The 15,498-nt window shown below is 52.1% G+C and overlaps 1 protein-coding gene across 6 annotated transcripts in view; it reads left to right on the forward strand.

Moving 5' to 3' along the window:
• The window catches only part of HDLBP (high density lipoprotein binding protein), a 75,093-nt gene that overhangs the window by 14,041 nt on the left and 45,554 nt on the right, over positions 1–15,498 (forward strand). For 2 of the 6 annotated variants that reach the window (XM_070069918.1, XM_070069919.1), the window contains exon 2: positions 2,801–2,936. The exons of 3 other annotated variants lie outside the window; for them this stretch is intronic. The gene's annotated coding sequence lies outside the window, so the exon portion shown is untranslated. Of the gene's footprint in view, positions 1–1,821; positions 2,000–2,800; positions 2,937–15,498 lie in introns of all 6 variants that reach the window. One more of the 6 variants, XM_070069920.1, reaches the window with a different exon arrangement.

Below are 15,498 nucleotides of genomic sequence, written 5' to 3' on the forward strand. Positions count from 1 at the left end.
GTGCGTCCAGGCCTAGAGGGTGTGTGTGTGTGTGTGTGTGTGTGTATATGCAGGAGTGTGTCCAGGCCTAGAGGGTGTGTGTGTGTGTGTGTGCAGGAGCGCATCCAAGCATAGAGGGTGTGTGTGTGTGTGTGTGTATGTAGGTGCAGGAGTGTGTCCAGGCATAGAGGGTATGTGTGTGTGTGTGTGTGTGTGTATGCAGGAGCGCATCCAGGCATAGAGGGTGTGTGTGTGTGTGTGTGTGTGTGTATGCAGGAGCGCATCCAGGCATAGAGGGTGTGTGTGTGTGTGTGTGTGTGTGTATGTAGGTGCAGGAGTGCGTCCAGCCCTAGAGGGTATGTGTGTGTGTGTGTGTGTGTGTGTGTACATGCAGGAGTGCGTCCAGGCCTAGAGGGTATATGTGTGTGTGTGTGTGTGTGTGTGTATGCAGGAGTGTGTCCAGGCCTAGAGGGTGTGTGTGTGTGTGTGTGCAGGAGCGCATCCAAGCATAGAGGGTGTGTGTGTGTGTGTGTGTATGTAGGTGCAGGAGTGCGTCCAGGCCTAGAGGGTGTGTGTGTGTGTGTGTGTGTGTGTATGCAGGAGCGCATCCAGGCATAGAGGGGGTGTGTGTGTGTGTGTGTGTATGTAGGTGCAGGAGTGCGTCCAGGCCTAGAGGGTATATGTGTGTGTGTGTGTATACATGCAGGAGTGTATCCATGCGTAGAGTGTGTGTGTGTGTGTGCACATGCAGGAGTGTGTCCCGTCCTAGAGGGTGTGAGTGTGTGTGTGCAGGAGTGTATTTGTGACCCTCCATCCCTGGATTTCGCCCAGATGGGGCCCTGTGGATCTGGCTGTGCTGTGACACCTTCATCCACAGGGATGTGGTGTGTAAAGCACCTCCGTCCATTCTCCCCCAGTTGACTTGTGTAGTGTTTAGATTTTTGCAGCCGGTTGGGTAGATGGTTTTATTGAAGGTTGTTGTAGCATACTTAGAACTTGTATGCAGTAGGAGTCATCTTCCCTGTGGTTCTGCTTGTCCCACCAGTCCTGAGTAGGAGGGGTGCATGTGTGTGTGTATGTATTTTCTGCCATTAAGCCATGGCAGGGGGATGCGGTCACGCCCCTCTCCTAGGCACTCACGTCCGTCTGCTGCTCAGATTGCCCTTGGTGGTCTTTTAGAGCAGGCTGTGACTGGGGCTCAGCCCTGCTAGTGGCTGGCCCTGGCAGGGCGTCCAGTCCTTTCCCCTCTGCAGAGGGTATCTGAAGGGCTCGTGGAGCTCTGGAGGACTGCCGCAGGACCCCTGCCCTGTGGGGGTGTTCAGCCTGGGGGAGGCTCTTCCTGTGGACCACAAGGTTGAATGGATTGTGGGCTATGCAGTTGGTGGCCTCCTGGACATGCCTGAACTTGAACTTTGAAACAATGATTGAGCAGCAGATTTCAGTATCCTAAGACTTTTTTTATGTTACACTACAGAAAATGTGGACGAATGTGTGCTGATCTTAGTCATTGAGCTCATGGTCAGATGTAACTAGCACATGACATAAATTTGGGTTTTGACTTTAAACTTGGCCAATTTTATATGCTACCCTTCTATATCAATGTGTTTATTTCCAAATTAAGGTGTTTAGTCTAATTACAAAAGTAGTACATATCCTCCATAATTTTTTCTAATTGATCTTGAATTAGCAGAGGAGTTGAAATCTGGCACAACACTTCTTACCTGAACCACCTGAGAGTGAGCTGGAATCGTGAGACCTCGTCACCCTGGGATATTTTGGTGTTTACTTCAAACATCGAACTTCAGGAGTTAACATGAGAGTGTTCTGCCCTCTCTTCCTCAGACCCGCTCACGGGCCAGAAGGGCCCCGTTGTAATTCACATGCTGGTCTCCTTCTTACTGGACTGGTCTCTGCCTGACCTTGGCGCTAGAACCAGACGAGCTTCCATGCACTCATTCATCCCCCAAGGGGCCAGGCTGGATTGGGTGTGAGCAGAGAGAGCGCAATCCAGCCCTCCCAGGTGGGTAGCAGGAACCCAGTTATATGAGCCATGACCTGCTGTCTCTCAGGGCCCTCATTAGCAGGAAGCTGGTGTCAGGAGCTGGAGCTGTCACCTTAGCCATTAAGCCAAGTACCCATCCCGACACTTAGTCATTGGAGGCGGTTGTTTTGTAGCCTGTCCCCCAGGGGGAGTTGGTCTGCTTTTCTCTTCTGATTGGGTTTGGTCTTTCATCTTGGAGCAGTGTGGAGGGGATGGTGCTGAGTCCTGCGTGCAGTCAGACGGCGCAGGATTCAGTGCCTCCCTCTCCCAGTTGCACTTACTTGAGTCACTTGATTGTGCTGAAGTCTTTGCCATTATTAGGAATGTTATGGGGAGGTACTTTTGTTTTTTAAGATTTATTTGAGAGAGCTACAGAGACAGAGATTTTCTGTCAGCTGATTCACTTCCCAAATGGCCAGGGCTGGACCAGGCCAGAGCCAGGAGCTTCTTCCAGGTCTCCCACATGGGTGCAGGGGCCCAAGCACTTGGGCCATCACTGCTGCTTTTCCCAGGCCATAGCAGGGAGCTGGATCAGAAGTGGAGCGGCCAGGACACAAACCAGTACCCATATGGGATGCCAGCACTGCAGGCGGTGGCTTTACCCACTATGCCACAGCACTGGCCCCCATTTTTTTTTTTTGAAACTAAGCAATATTTTCAGTTATTTCAAATATCAAACTTTGAATTAATTTACTAACATCAACATTGATTCATGATTTCCAGTATTATTCAGCGAGTATCATCCATCATGTTTTATTTTGAAATTTTTTTATTTGACAGGTAGAGTTATAGACAGAGAGAGAGAGAAACAGAGAGAAAGGGCTTCCTTCCATTGGATCACTCCCCAAATGGCTGCCACGGTCGGTGCTGCGCTGATCTGAAGCCAGGAGCCAGGTGCCTCCTCCTGGTCTCCCATGTGAGTACAGGGGCCCAAGCACTTGGGCCATCCTCCACTGCCTTCCCGGGCCACAGCAGAGATCTGGACTGGAAGAGAAGCAATCGGGACTAGAACCCGGTGCCCATATGGGATACCGGCACCACAGGTGGAGAATTAACCAAGTGAGCCACGGTGCCAGCCTGAATTTTTTAAAGATTTATTTTATTTCTTTGAAAGAGTTACAGAGAGAGAGACAGAGAGAGGTCTTCATATGCTGGTTCGCAGCCCAGATGGCCGCAATGGCCAGAGCTGTGCCGATCTGGAGTCAGGAGCTTCCTCCGGATCTCTCACGTGGGTGCAGGGGCCCAAGGACTTGGGCCATCTTCCACTACTATCCCAGGCCATACATAGCAGAGAGCTGGATTGGAAGAGGAGCAGCTGGGACTTGAACCGGCGCCCATATGGGATGCCGGCGCTTCAGGCCAGGGCTTTAACCCATTGCGCCACAGTGCTGGCCCCTATTTTGAATTTTATGTGGTCCCAGGTGTGGCCTGTGGAGCCGTCAGGCTGCTCCTGTGCCTTCTGTCGTGTTCCCACTGTGCCCTCCTTGCTTCCTGAGGCCATTTGATGGACCTCCCCTCTGCAGACCTGGAGTCTGCCTTTTCCTCAAGGCTTGGCCTCCCCAGGCCAGCTGGTACAGAGAGGACCTTGGCCCCTTAGTGGGCAGAGCTACAGCTGTGTGCGTGCACATACACGGGCACGGGCACGTGGTTTTCTAACACACTGTCGTGTCTGTCTGTACATTGGAAAATGTGAGTTCATTCCAGCCTGGTGCCACAGGTATCAGTCTCCCCCTGTACCGATGGTAGCAGTGTTGGTCTCACAGGAAGAGCACCCTGTGTGGAGCCCATCTCCTGTCGCAAGCACTGCTGGTGACAGCACGTCAGTGCGTGTGTCAGTGTCCTACCGAGGAGTGACCACTTACTGATGCACACGTGCTGTTACTGAGAGAGAGCTTTCCTTTGCTGGGCAGGACCAGGCCACAGCTAGCAGCCTGGAGCCCCATCTGGGTTCTCATGCAGGTCCCAGATAAGCTTTTGCTGGGCCGGCGCTGTTTCACAGTGGGTTAAAGCCCTGGCCTGAAGTGCCGGCATCCCATATGGGCGCCGGTTCTAGTCCCGGCTGCTCCTCTTATGATCCAGCTCTCTGCTGTGGCCTGGCAAAGCAGTAGAAGATGGCCCAAGTCCATGGGCCCCTGCACCATCATGGGAGACCCGTAGGAGGCTCCTGGCTCCTGGCTTCGGCTTGGCACAGCCACGACCGTTGCGGCCATCTGGGGAGTGAACCAGTGGATGGAAGACCTCTCTCTCTGTCTCTACCTCTCTCTGTAACTCTGTCTTTCAAATAAGTAAAATAAATCATTTAAAAAAAAAAAAGATAAGTTGTTGCTTATCTTGTGTTTAAGTGAGGGCTGTGTGAGGACGGACATCTACTCATGTGTTTATGGACAGTTTATGTTAATTTTTGTGACTTGTGCATTCATGCATCCTAGCTGTTCAAATGCTTTTTCAGACAACAATTCTGTGTATCCCAGTTTCGTATTAGCAATTCCCTAGCTCTGATGTGGTCAGGTGAATCAGTGTCTACCTTAACTGTCTCTTCCGTCTGTCCCATCCTAAGCTTTTTCACCCCTCAGTCACAGGATCTTCAGCTCTCTCTCTGAGGCTTGACTGTATATCCTGCTCTGTGACCTGGAATCTGTTTTGGTGTATGCTATGAGGCAGCAATCAGATTTTATATCTTTAAATAAATAGATTTTTTTAGAAAGATTTATTTATTTATTTGAAAGAGTTACACAGAGAGAGAAGCAGAGGCAAAGAGAGAGAGAGAGAGAGAGAGGTCTTCCATCTGTTGGTTCACTCCCCAATTGGCCACAACGGCTGGAGCTGTGCTGATCTGGAGCCAAGAGCTTCTTCTGGGTCTCCTACATGGGTGCAGGGGCCCAAGAACTTGGACCATCCTCTACTGCTACCCCAGGCCATAGCAGAGAGCTGGATGGGAAGTGGAGCAGCCGGGACTCCAACTGGATGCCAGCACTGCAGGTGACTGCTTTACCCACTACGCCACAGTGCCAGCCCTAGATTTTTCATTCTTAGAAAACAGATAGCAGATTGGCTCGGTTCTCTGTATTAACATTCTTCCTTGCCAATTTGAAACATCACTTATGGAGAACCTGTCTCATCCATCAGTTCACCCCTTCCTTAGCCGTACCGCAGAGTGTGTACCACCGTTGTTTGTAGTATGCTTTGATTTTAAGTGGAACCTGTTTTTGTTTTTTAGGTGACTTGGGGAGTCCTGCTGGGATGTTGTGAATGCCCTGGGCTGCCAGAGCAGATGGACAGCATAGTGCTGCCTTCCACCAGGCAGTCATTCCCTGGGGTTCCGAAGGCTGGGGTCCAGAGTCCAGCGGGGCCTGCTCCCTTGGGTCTTCCAGGGAGAGACTGTTCTTGCGTATTCAGCTTCCAGCGGCTGCCCCGACAGGCCTTTCTTCCGCCTGTAGTACCCCCATTTCTGCTTGTCTTCAGGTCATCGTTGTCTTTGTGTCAGAGATAGCCTTTGCCTCTCTCTCCTTGGGCTCCACCCAGATAATCCAGGATAATCTGTTTCCAGTTTTTCGCACTGAAAAGACCTTTTCAAAATGAGATAGTGCTTAGGAGCTTGCACAGTCGTGGTGGATGCCAGCCTGTTCAGGTGTATCCTGGCTCTCACTGAGAACAAGCCTCCTGGGACAAGTTTGGGCGGAGGCCCCACGTGTGTGTGTACTCACACGTGTGTTATGTGTTAGTGTCCAACAAGTATGTGGGGGGGTGGGAGCATAAAATCTTTGTGTTGACGATTTGCTGAACTTCTCCTGTCAGTCCTAGGCTTTGTTCTAACAAAGGAGTCTCCCAGGCGGAGGTAGAGGTGTTTTCTCCTTGGGTAATTATCTACTCTGCAGCCCTTGATGCTAGTAATATCTTATTTTGATACTTACTATAATACAACCACTTTAGTGTTTCTCTAAATAGGATGTATGTTAACTTCTGGGATATGTTTGTGTAGCCGTTTTCTGATGTTGACCCTTGGGGAGTGAGGAATGGCAGGTGGATTTCATAGTCTGGGCATTTCTGAAATGTTCGTCTGTCAGTTGTGTGTGGTCACATGTCGGTCACACGTGCACGTTTAGTTGTCCTCCTCTGAGTTTGTAGAAGTGTATTTCCTAATGTGAAATCATTCTGCTCCCTGGAACAGACCCTGAGAAGTCTCGGCACTTCGTTCTGTAAGCCGGGTGACAGTTGGTGACCTCTGCTCTTGCAGCACCCACTCCCCATTGGGGAGGCACAGACCTGTGTTTGGATGGAGTGGCTCAGCTGCATGGGTGCACCGTGGTGGCTGTGGCTCCTCCACATCACATCCCTGTGGTCCCTTGACTACAGTTACTGGTCCCCTAAAGGGCTTAGAGCCCAATTAATGCAAGTGAGACACAGAAATTATTTTGGGGCTGCCCATGGGACAGAGAAGCTCTTATTTCCTTGGGAGCTGCCAAAAGCTACAATTACTGCTGTTTGTAACTTCTCACTAACAGTCCTGGGAGTGGTCATGTTGTATCATGCGGGTGTTCTTTTCCTAGTCGGATTAAGGAGACTTTATTTTTTTCATAGCTCTTTTAGAGAACTGATTTTGACTTTGAACAAATCAGCTTGCTTTTATTTTGTATTTCACCGGTTCTCTTGGTTTGTAATTCTTTCTACTTTGTTTTCATTCCCTTCTGACTTTCAGTAAGCTTCATTGTCCTTGCAGGACAGTGCACAGGTCTGGCTCACCTCTGTGTGCAGCTTTGGCAGGGTCCTGCATGCTGTGGTGAGCAGCTCTCTGCTCTTTTTCTTTCTTCAACCTTTCTGTTAGGGAAACTTGGAAACCATAAAACAGAGGGGAGTCGTGACACCTCCCGTTCCTGTCACCACACCCTTTTAATTTTTGGTTTGAGTCATCTAAATCAAATCTGTCTTCCATCACCTCCAATTAGTTGAGTGTGTGACTTTGGTGGATCAGAGGGCCAGCGCTGTGGCACAGTGAGTTAGGCCCTGGCCTGTGGTGCCGGCATCCACATGGGCATCGGTTCGAGTCCTGGCTGCTCCACTTTTGATCCAGCTCCTGCTAATGGCCTGGGAAAGCAACGGAAGATGGCCCAAGTGCTTGGACTCCTGTACCCGCGTGGGAGACTCAGATGAAGCTCCTGGCTTTGGCCTGACCCAGCCCTGGCTGTTGTGGCCATTTGGGGAAAAACCAGTGGATGGAAGATTTCTCTCTCTCTCTGTCTCTCTCTCTCTCTCTCTCTGTAATTCTTTCAAATAAATAAATCCTTAAAAAAAAAATCACAATCACAATCCTGTTGTGACACCTGACAACATCTCCTGATAGGCATTCTGTGTTGTTTTTTCAGATGTCACAGAAGTATGTATATTTTAAAGATTTGTTTATTTCAAGGGCACAGTGACAGAGAAGGGGAGAGATCTTCCATCTGCTGGTTCACTCCCCAAATGGTCCCAACAGCCAGATGTAGGCTAGGCCAAAACCAGTAACTCCACCCAGGCCTCCCACATGGGTGGCGGGTGCTCAGGTCCTTGAGCCATCTTAGGCTGTTTTCCCAGGGATCTGGATGAGAAGTGGAACAGCTAGGACTTGAACCCAAAACGGGTTGCGGGTGTCACAGTGACAGCTTAATCTGCCGTGGTGCGACGCTGGCCCCTGGGATGTTTTTATGCTCAGTTTGTTTGAGTTAGAATCCAAAGTGGTTCTCCACAGTGTGTTTGGTACAGGTGTCTCAGGTCTCCGGAAATCTGTAGTTTATTTTTCCTCTGTTTTTGTTTTCATACCATTACTTATTTAAGTTTTTTTTTTTTTTTTTTTTTTTGAAAGTCAGAGTTACACAGAAGAGGGAGGCAGGGAGAGAGAGAGAGAGGTCTTCCATCCGCTGGTTCACTCCCCAGTTGACCGTGATGGCCATAGCTGTGCTGATCCAAAACCAGGAGCCAGGAGCTTCTTCCAGGTCTCCCATGTAGGTGCAGTGGCCCAAAGACTTGGACCATCTTCTGCTTTCCCAGGTCACAGCAGAGAGCTGGATTGGAAGTGGAGCAGCTGGGTCTTGAACCAGTGCCCATATGGGATGCACCTCAGGCCAGGGCTTTAACCTGTTGCGCCACAGTGCCAGCCCCTTCACACCATTACTTCTGAGTGCGCTCAGGTGGCGGTGCTCTGGAATGTCCCGTGCTGTGTTTTGTGTCTCATCCTGGTATCTCTGTGCTACAGCTGGGTCTACACGTTTCATGGTTTTGTGTTTAGTTTGATTCTCGGCACCCCCACCAGGGATACCCTGCGGAGAGGGCATCAAGAACGTGTCAGAGGGGTGGACGCTGGTGCAGCAGCGTACTCTGCCTGTTCAAAAAAAAAAAAAAAAAAAAAGTGATTTGAGGGGCAGAGAGAGAATTCCCATCTCCCCGTTCACCCCTAGATGTTTCTAGTGGTCTGAATGGAAGCAGGGAGCTCAGTCTGTACCCCTCTGTGGTTGGCAGGAACCCCTCACTTGAGCTGTCCCCACTGCTCCCCAACGTGTGCATTAGCAGGAAGGTGGAGCTAGGAGCAGAGCCGAGGTTTGCACTGTTGTCTTAGCCAAGGTCTCCCTTGCTGATGCTTGTTGTAGGTTAGAATCCAACCACGGAGCAGGAGGAATTAAGAATTTCTTTGCTTTATCAGTGTTTAGGATGGATTGCAAGCTGCAGTTTGCGAAGGTGAAAGTATTCTGTACCTTTCCCCCTGGTGTTACAAGCTCATTGATATGTCTGGGACCATGTTGCACTTCCCCAGCTGACTGGTATGTTGTTTGGGTGTGACCCTGGGCTGTGACTTCCTTGCTTTTGCCACAGCCCAGGGTCCTATCTTGTCATGCTCTGCCCAAACCTAGGGTCAGCCCTGTTTCCCAGGATCCCAAGTTTGTCTCTGTGGAAATGAAAGTCTATAGGTATTTCCAGTTCTGAGAGTAACTTCCAGAGTTGCGACTTGAGTGTGTGTGTTTTTCTCACACTGGAAATCTAGATCGTGATATGAACTTGATCGCCCAGGACCACACCGAGGGTCATGCGGGTTCTCACGGCCTGCCTCCATGAATTCTCAGATGAACGCACCCATGTGACTCGCATCACCATGCCAAATTGGGACGTATTTTATTTATTTATTCTTTAGAGCATGTTCTCTGCCTTGGTGATTGTCAGAGCCAAGCTGTGAATCACGGTGTATTCAGATGAGCTTGGCTTCTGTCCCTCTCCTCTCCCGTCTTCATTTCCCATTTCCTTCCGTTGTTTATTCTTGGAGATGTGAACGGACGTATATACGTCTGCATTCCTGGCTCTTCTGGAAAGGGGGCACCTATGTATGGCCTGCCCATGTCCACATGCCACGTGTCAGGGGGCGCCCTGTATATGGCCCGCCCATGTCCACATGCCACGTGTCAGGGGGCGCCCTGTATATGGCCTGCCCATGCCCACAGGCCATGTGTCAGGGGTGCCCTGTGTATGGCCCGCCCATGCCCACAGGCCATGTGTCGGGGGTGCCCTGTGTATGGCCCGCCCATGTCCACATGCCACGTGTCAGGGGGCGCCCTGTGTATGGCCCGCCCATGTCCACATGCCACGTGTCAGGGGGCGCCCTGAGTATGGCCCGCCCATGTCCACATGCCACGTGTCAGGGGGCGCCCTGTGTATGGCCCGCCCATGTCCACATGCCACGTGTCAGGGGGCGCCCTGTGTATGGCCCGCCCATGTCCACATGCCACGTGTCAGGGGGCGCCCTGTATATGGCCTGCCCATGCCCACAGGCCATGTGTCAGGGGTGCCCTGTGTATGGCCCGCCCATGCCCACAGGCCATGTGTCAGGGGGTGCCCTGTGTATGGCCTGCCCATGTCCACAGGCCATGTGTCAGGGGGTGCCCTGTGTATGGCCCGCCCATGTCCACATGCCATGTGTCTCAGGGGTGCCCTGTGTATGGCCCGCCCATGCCCACAGGCCATGTGTCAGGGGGTGCCCTGTGTATGGCCCGCCCATGTCCACATGCCACGTGTCAGGGGGTGCCCTGTGTATGGCCCGCCCATGCCCACAGGCCATGTGTCTCAGTGTAGAGAGCTGCCACCTGCCTGCTGCTCTGCTCACCTGTGGTTTATTCAGCCCATCACTTGAAGGAAATTGTGTCTTCAGACTTTTTTTAGCTTTTTATTTCTCACTGTCTTGGCTCTTGGTTTTCTACACTCGTTCTTCGCCCAGCAGTGGTGGCTGCTCTTACCTGACTAGTGCTGGAGTTTGCTCCCACTCACTCGCCCCAGGCGGGTGTGTGTTGTCTGCCTGAGGCTGTGTTGCCCTGTCTTCCGCTGATGCCGACTCGGCTGTCCTCCCTTCCACGGTGTGTGCCTAGGCTGGTGGACACCCAGGGACTGTGCCGCCCCGTCTTCCGTTGATGCCGACTCGGCTGTCCTCCCTTCCACGGTGCGTGCCGGCTTTCAGCAGCAGGGTCGGTGTTCTCGCTGCTCAGCTTCTCACTTGGCAGGTGAGACCTCTTGGTCCTCCCCCAGCTGTGCATCAGTGTTTGTCTCTTGCATGGTGTCCTCACGTGAGTCCAGCGTGTCAGTTGTGTGATGCAGGAGGGAGGGAGAGACCTCTGCACTGCCATGGGTGTCGTTTGAATTCACCCCTTGCCGAATCGGCTGTCCTGTGAAAGGGTTTCCAGGAAATCTCTAAATCCAAACGTGAGGGCTGATGATCCGTGAGAGGAGACAGTCCCAGGTCCTCACCTGAGAGACAAGGAGTCAGGTCAAGTGAGGAGGGTGGCACGCCCAGGGTCACCAAGCAGGTGACACTCTTGAGGGCTGTGTGCTCCATACTAGGGATAGCAGAGAACCCAAAGACTCCATTTTTTTTTTTTGTTTCCACCACTGTAGAAAAGTATAAATTCCTATCTGAATTTGAATTGTTACAGAGTGTTTAGCCAGCTTCACATCCATTACAGAATTTTTGGTGAACAAGAGGTAAGCTAAATCTGCCTCATGGAGCTTTTCGGTGTAAATCGTAGGAAGAAAAAGGTTTTCAAGGATAAGTTGTCTTTGGTAGAGCCTCAGATGATTTAATTTCTTGTAGTTTAGTGATTGTTGTCGTAGCCCTGCAGGCAAGGCCTCCTGGCATCCGGCGCCTGTCTTGGCTGTGCGCCCGTCTCTCCCTGGAACCTGCTGTGGGGTCCCAGGTGAGGCCAAGGTGTACAGGGTGTGCTGTGAAGCATCTTGCCAGAGCTCGGGACAGCGGCCTGGTGTCCCACGACACTCACGGGCTCTGGGCACCACAGGACCACTCCCTGCCTCTCCACCTGGAAACAGTGGTCGGTTTCTCGAACACATCAGTCACAGGTGGAAGAGGCCCTAGGGAGTCCAGGGAGCACTCAGGGGGTCAGGCAAGTCCAGGGGAGCACACCCACCCTCACACTCAGGGGTCAGGCAGGTCCAGGGGAGCACCCCCTCCTCACACTCAGGTCAGGCAGGTCCAGGGGAGCACCCCCACCTCACACTCAGGGTCAGGCAGGTCCAGGGGAGCACCCCCTCCTCACACTCAGGTCAGGCAGGTCCAGGGGAGCACCCCCCCTCGTGCTTAGGCAGGTCCAGGGGAGCACCCCCTCCTCACACTCAGGTCAGGCAGGTCAGGGGAGCACCCCCCACCTCACACTCAGGTCAGGCAGGTCCAGGGGAGCACCCCCTCCTCACACTCAGGTCAGGCAGGTCCAGGGGAGCACCCCCTCCTCACACTCAGGTCAGGCAGGTCCAGGGGAGCACCCCCTCCTCACACTCAGGTCAGGCAGGTCCAGGGGAGCACCCCCTCCTCACACTCAGGTCAGGCAGGTCCAGGGGAGCACCCCCACCTCACACTCAGGGTCAGGCAGGTCCAGGGGAGCACCCCCCCACCTCACACTCAGGGGTCAGGCAGGTCCAGGGGAGCACCCCCCCACCTCACACTCGGGGTCAGGCAGGTCCAGGGAGCACCCCCTCCTCACACTCAGGTCAGGCAGGTCCAGGGGAGCACCCCCTCCTCACACTCGGGGTCAGGCAGGTCCAGGGGAGCACCCCCTCCTCACACTCAGTGGTCAGGTCCAGGGGAGCACCCCCTCCTCACACTCGGGGTCAGGCAGGTCCAGGGGAGCACCCCCTCCTCACATTCAGGTGTCAGGCAGGTCCAGGGGAGCACCCCCTCCTCGCACTCGGCCCAGGGAAGAGGTGCCTGTGCAGGTGGCTGCGGTTGTTCTGGAGTGTGTGCTGTGCTACCCCGCCTGTGCTGTTCTCCAGTGTAGCTTCCCCAACACCCAAAGGGTTCTGATGTTAATGTAAAATCTTAAACTTCCTACAGTTATCAGTCTCTCACAAAGAAACTTAAAACAACAAAAATGTTGCTTCTGACTTGGTGTTCATAATGTGATCTGTGAAGCAGCCAAAAACTTCTTCCTGTCCTGCTGTAGTCACCCTACCACTGCCTCAGCACCTCTGTGCTGTCCTGCCCTCAGCGTGCATCCCTTCATTGTATGAGGGGTGCACACCGGACCCCGCTTTTTTATTTTTTTAAGATTTATTTGTTTTATTTGAAAGTCAGAGTTACACAAAGAGAGGAGAGAGAGAGAGAGGTCTTCCATCCGATGGTTCACTCCCCAAGTGGCTGCAATGGCCAGAACTGTGCCGATCCGTAGCCAGGAGCCAGGAGCTTCCTCCAGGTCTCCCACACGGGTGCAGGGGCCTAAGCACTTGGGCCATCTTCCACTGCTTTCCCAGGCCACAACAGAGAGCTGGACAGGAAGTGGAGCAGCCGGGTCTCGAACCGGCACCCATATGGGATGCCGGCGCTTCAGGCCAGGGCGTTAACCCGCTGCGCCACAGCGCTGTGCGCCCCCGGCCCCTCCTGCATCTGATGGACCTATGCTCTCTCCTGACTCCTGTTCTACAAGTTGACCATGGAACCACTGTGCTCTTGGGGCCGCTGCAGTGCCGGCTAGCTCTGGATGCAGTCCTGCTGTCTCTCTTGTGAGTGAGTGTCCTTCCAGAGAACGCGTATTCAGACAGGTATCTGTGTCTGCAACACAGACGGCCATGTGTCAGCATGGGGCGGGGCTTCTGGCCCACACTGAGCGGGTGGAAACGCTCTGACTCGTGGTTGTCTCAGGTGTTCTTTCCTCATTCTCCATTGTTTGATGGCAGCACTAGGACCAAGGTCGCCTGCCAAGTGGGTCTGCCAGGTGCAGGCCACATCCAGAATCTCTGTCATCTTAGGTTTTCAACATTAATTTCTTTTCAGTGGAGCAGGTATTAAGAGATTTGTAAAGCTGTTACTATGTGGGACTGAGATTTTTAAGAGTTTCTCCTCTAACTGGCTTATCGATTTATTTAAGATTTATTCTATTTGAAAGGCAGAGTTAACGGAGTTGTGGTGGGGGGGATCTTCCATCTGCCAGAGCACTCCTCAAGTTGTCATAATGGCCAGAATTGGGCCAAGCCAAAGCCAAGAGCCTGGAACTCCATCCATGCTTCCCAAATGAGTGGCATGAGCCATCCTCCACTGCTTTCCCAGGTGGATTAGCAGGGAGCTGGATCAGAAATGGAGCAGCCAGTACTTAAACCAGCGCACAAATGGAATAATGGTACCTCAGGCAACGGCTTAACCTGCTAGACCACAACATTGGCTCCCCAGCATAATTTGTTTTTTAAAGATTTATTTTATTTATTTGAGAGAGTTACAGAGAGAGGTAGAGACAGAGAGAGGTTTTCCATCCTCTCGTTCACTCCCCAGATGGCTGCAACGGTCAGAGCTGCGCCAATCCGAAGCCAGGAGCCTCCTTCAGGTCTCCCATGTGGGTTTAGGGGCCCAAAGACTTGGGCCATCTTTCCCAGGCCATAGCAGAGAGCTGGATCGGAAGAGGAGCAGCCGGGACTAGAACCAGCACCCATATGGGATGCTGGCGCTTCAGGCCTAGGGCTTTAACCCGCTCCACCACAGCGCCCCCCCCCCCGCCGGCATAATTTTTTAAAGCACTTTGTCCTAGAATATTTCAGTGTGATAAATATAATATTCATGGAAAAATTTCTCTGCACTTTTACTATCTTGTACTTGATAAATTTTACATGTTTTCATTTTACTTAGACTAAGAGACAGATCTCCCATCTACTGGTTCACTTGCCAATGTGCACAACGCAACAGCCATATCTGGGCCACACCAAATTCAGGAGCCTGGAATGCAATCTGTGTCTCCAGCAATGGTGACGGGGACCCAAGTACCCATGCCACCACCTGCCTCCCACAGTGTGCACTATCAGGAACCTGGGATCAAGTGGAGCCAGAATGTCAACCCAAGCAGTTGCAGTGGGATCTTAACCGCCATACCAAACATTTAAAGGATATTTGTTTGTTGGGACCAGCACTGTGGCGCAATGGGGTTAAAGTTCCCACCTATAGTGCTGGCAACCCATATGGGCACCAGTTCGAGTCCCAGCTGCTCCATTTCCTATCCAGCTCCCTACTAATGCACCTGGGAAAGCAGCAGATGATGGCTCAAGTCCTTGGACCTCTGTACCCATGTCGGGGACCTGGAAGACCCTCTTGGCTTTGGATTGGCTCAGCTCTGGCCATTGGCAGCCATTTGGGGGCATGACTCTGTGAATGGAAGACTTCTCTCTCTGTCTCTGCCTCTCTCTGTAACTTTTAAATAAATAAAGTAAATTTTTTTTTCAAGTTTCTATTTATTTATTTGAGAGGTAGAGTTACAGACAGTGAGAGAGAGAGACAGTGAGAATGGTCTTCCTTCCATTGGTTCGCTTCCCAAATGGCTGCAATGGCTGGAGCTGCGCTGATCCAGAGCCAGGAGCCAGGAGCCAGGAGCTTCTTCCTGGTCTCCCATGTGGGTGCAGGGGCCCAAGCATTTGGGCCATCTTCTACTGCTTTCCTAAGCCACAGCAGAGAGCTGGATTGGAAGAAGAGCAGCCGGGACTAGAACTGGCATTGACGTAGGATGCTGGCGCCACAGGCAGAGGATTAACCTACTGCGCCACGGCGCCAGCCCTGTAAATCTTTTTTAAATGTTGTTTGTTTATTTGAAAGACAGAATGACAGAGAAAAAGAGATACCTTCTGTCTGCTGGTTTGTGCGCCAAATAGCTACAACAGCCAGGGCTGGGCCAGGCTGAAGCCAGGAACCAGGAGCTCCCTCCAGGTCCCCCACAGGGGTGGCCAGGACTCAAGCACTTGAGCTGTCATTGCTTGTCTCCCAGGCACAGTAGCAAAGTGGAGTCACTGGACGAGAACAGCACTCTGATACTGGGATACAGGCATCCCAAGCAGCGGCTTACCCTGCTATACCACAACACTGCTCCAGCCCTGTATTATTTTTAAATGTGGTACATCTGCAAATACAACTGGAATTTTAAAAATTTTAATTAATTAATGTGTTTATCAGAGAGATCCCATCTAAAGTTTCACTCTCCGAGTGCCTTCAGGAG

Source organism: Oryctolagus cuniculus, chromosome 3 (assembly GCF_964237555.1).
Source record: "Oryctolagus cuniculus chromosome 3, mOryCun1.1, whole genome shotgun sequence".
Taxonomy (NCBI): domain Eukaryota; kingdom Metazoa; phylum Chordata; class Mammalia; order Lagomorpha; family Leporidae; genus Oryctolagus; species Oryctolagus cuniculus.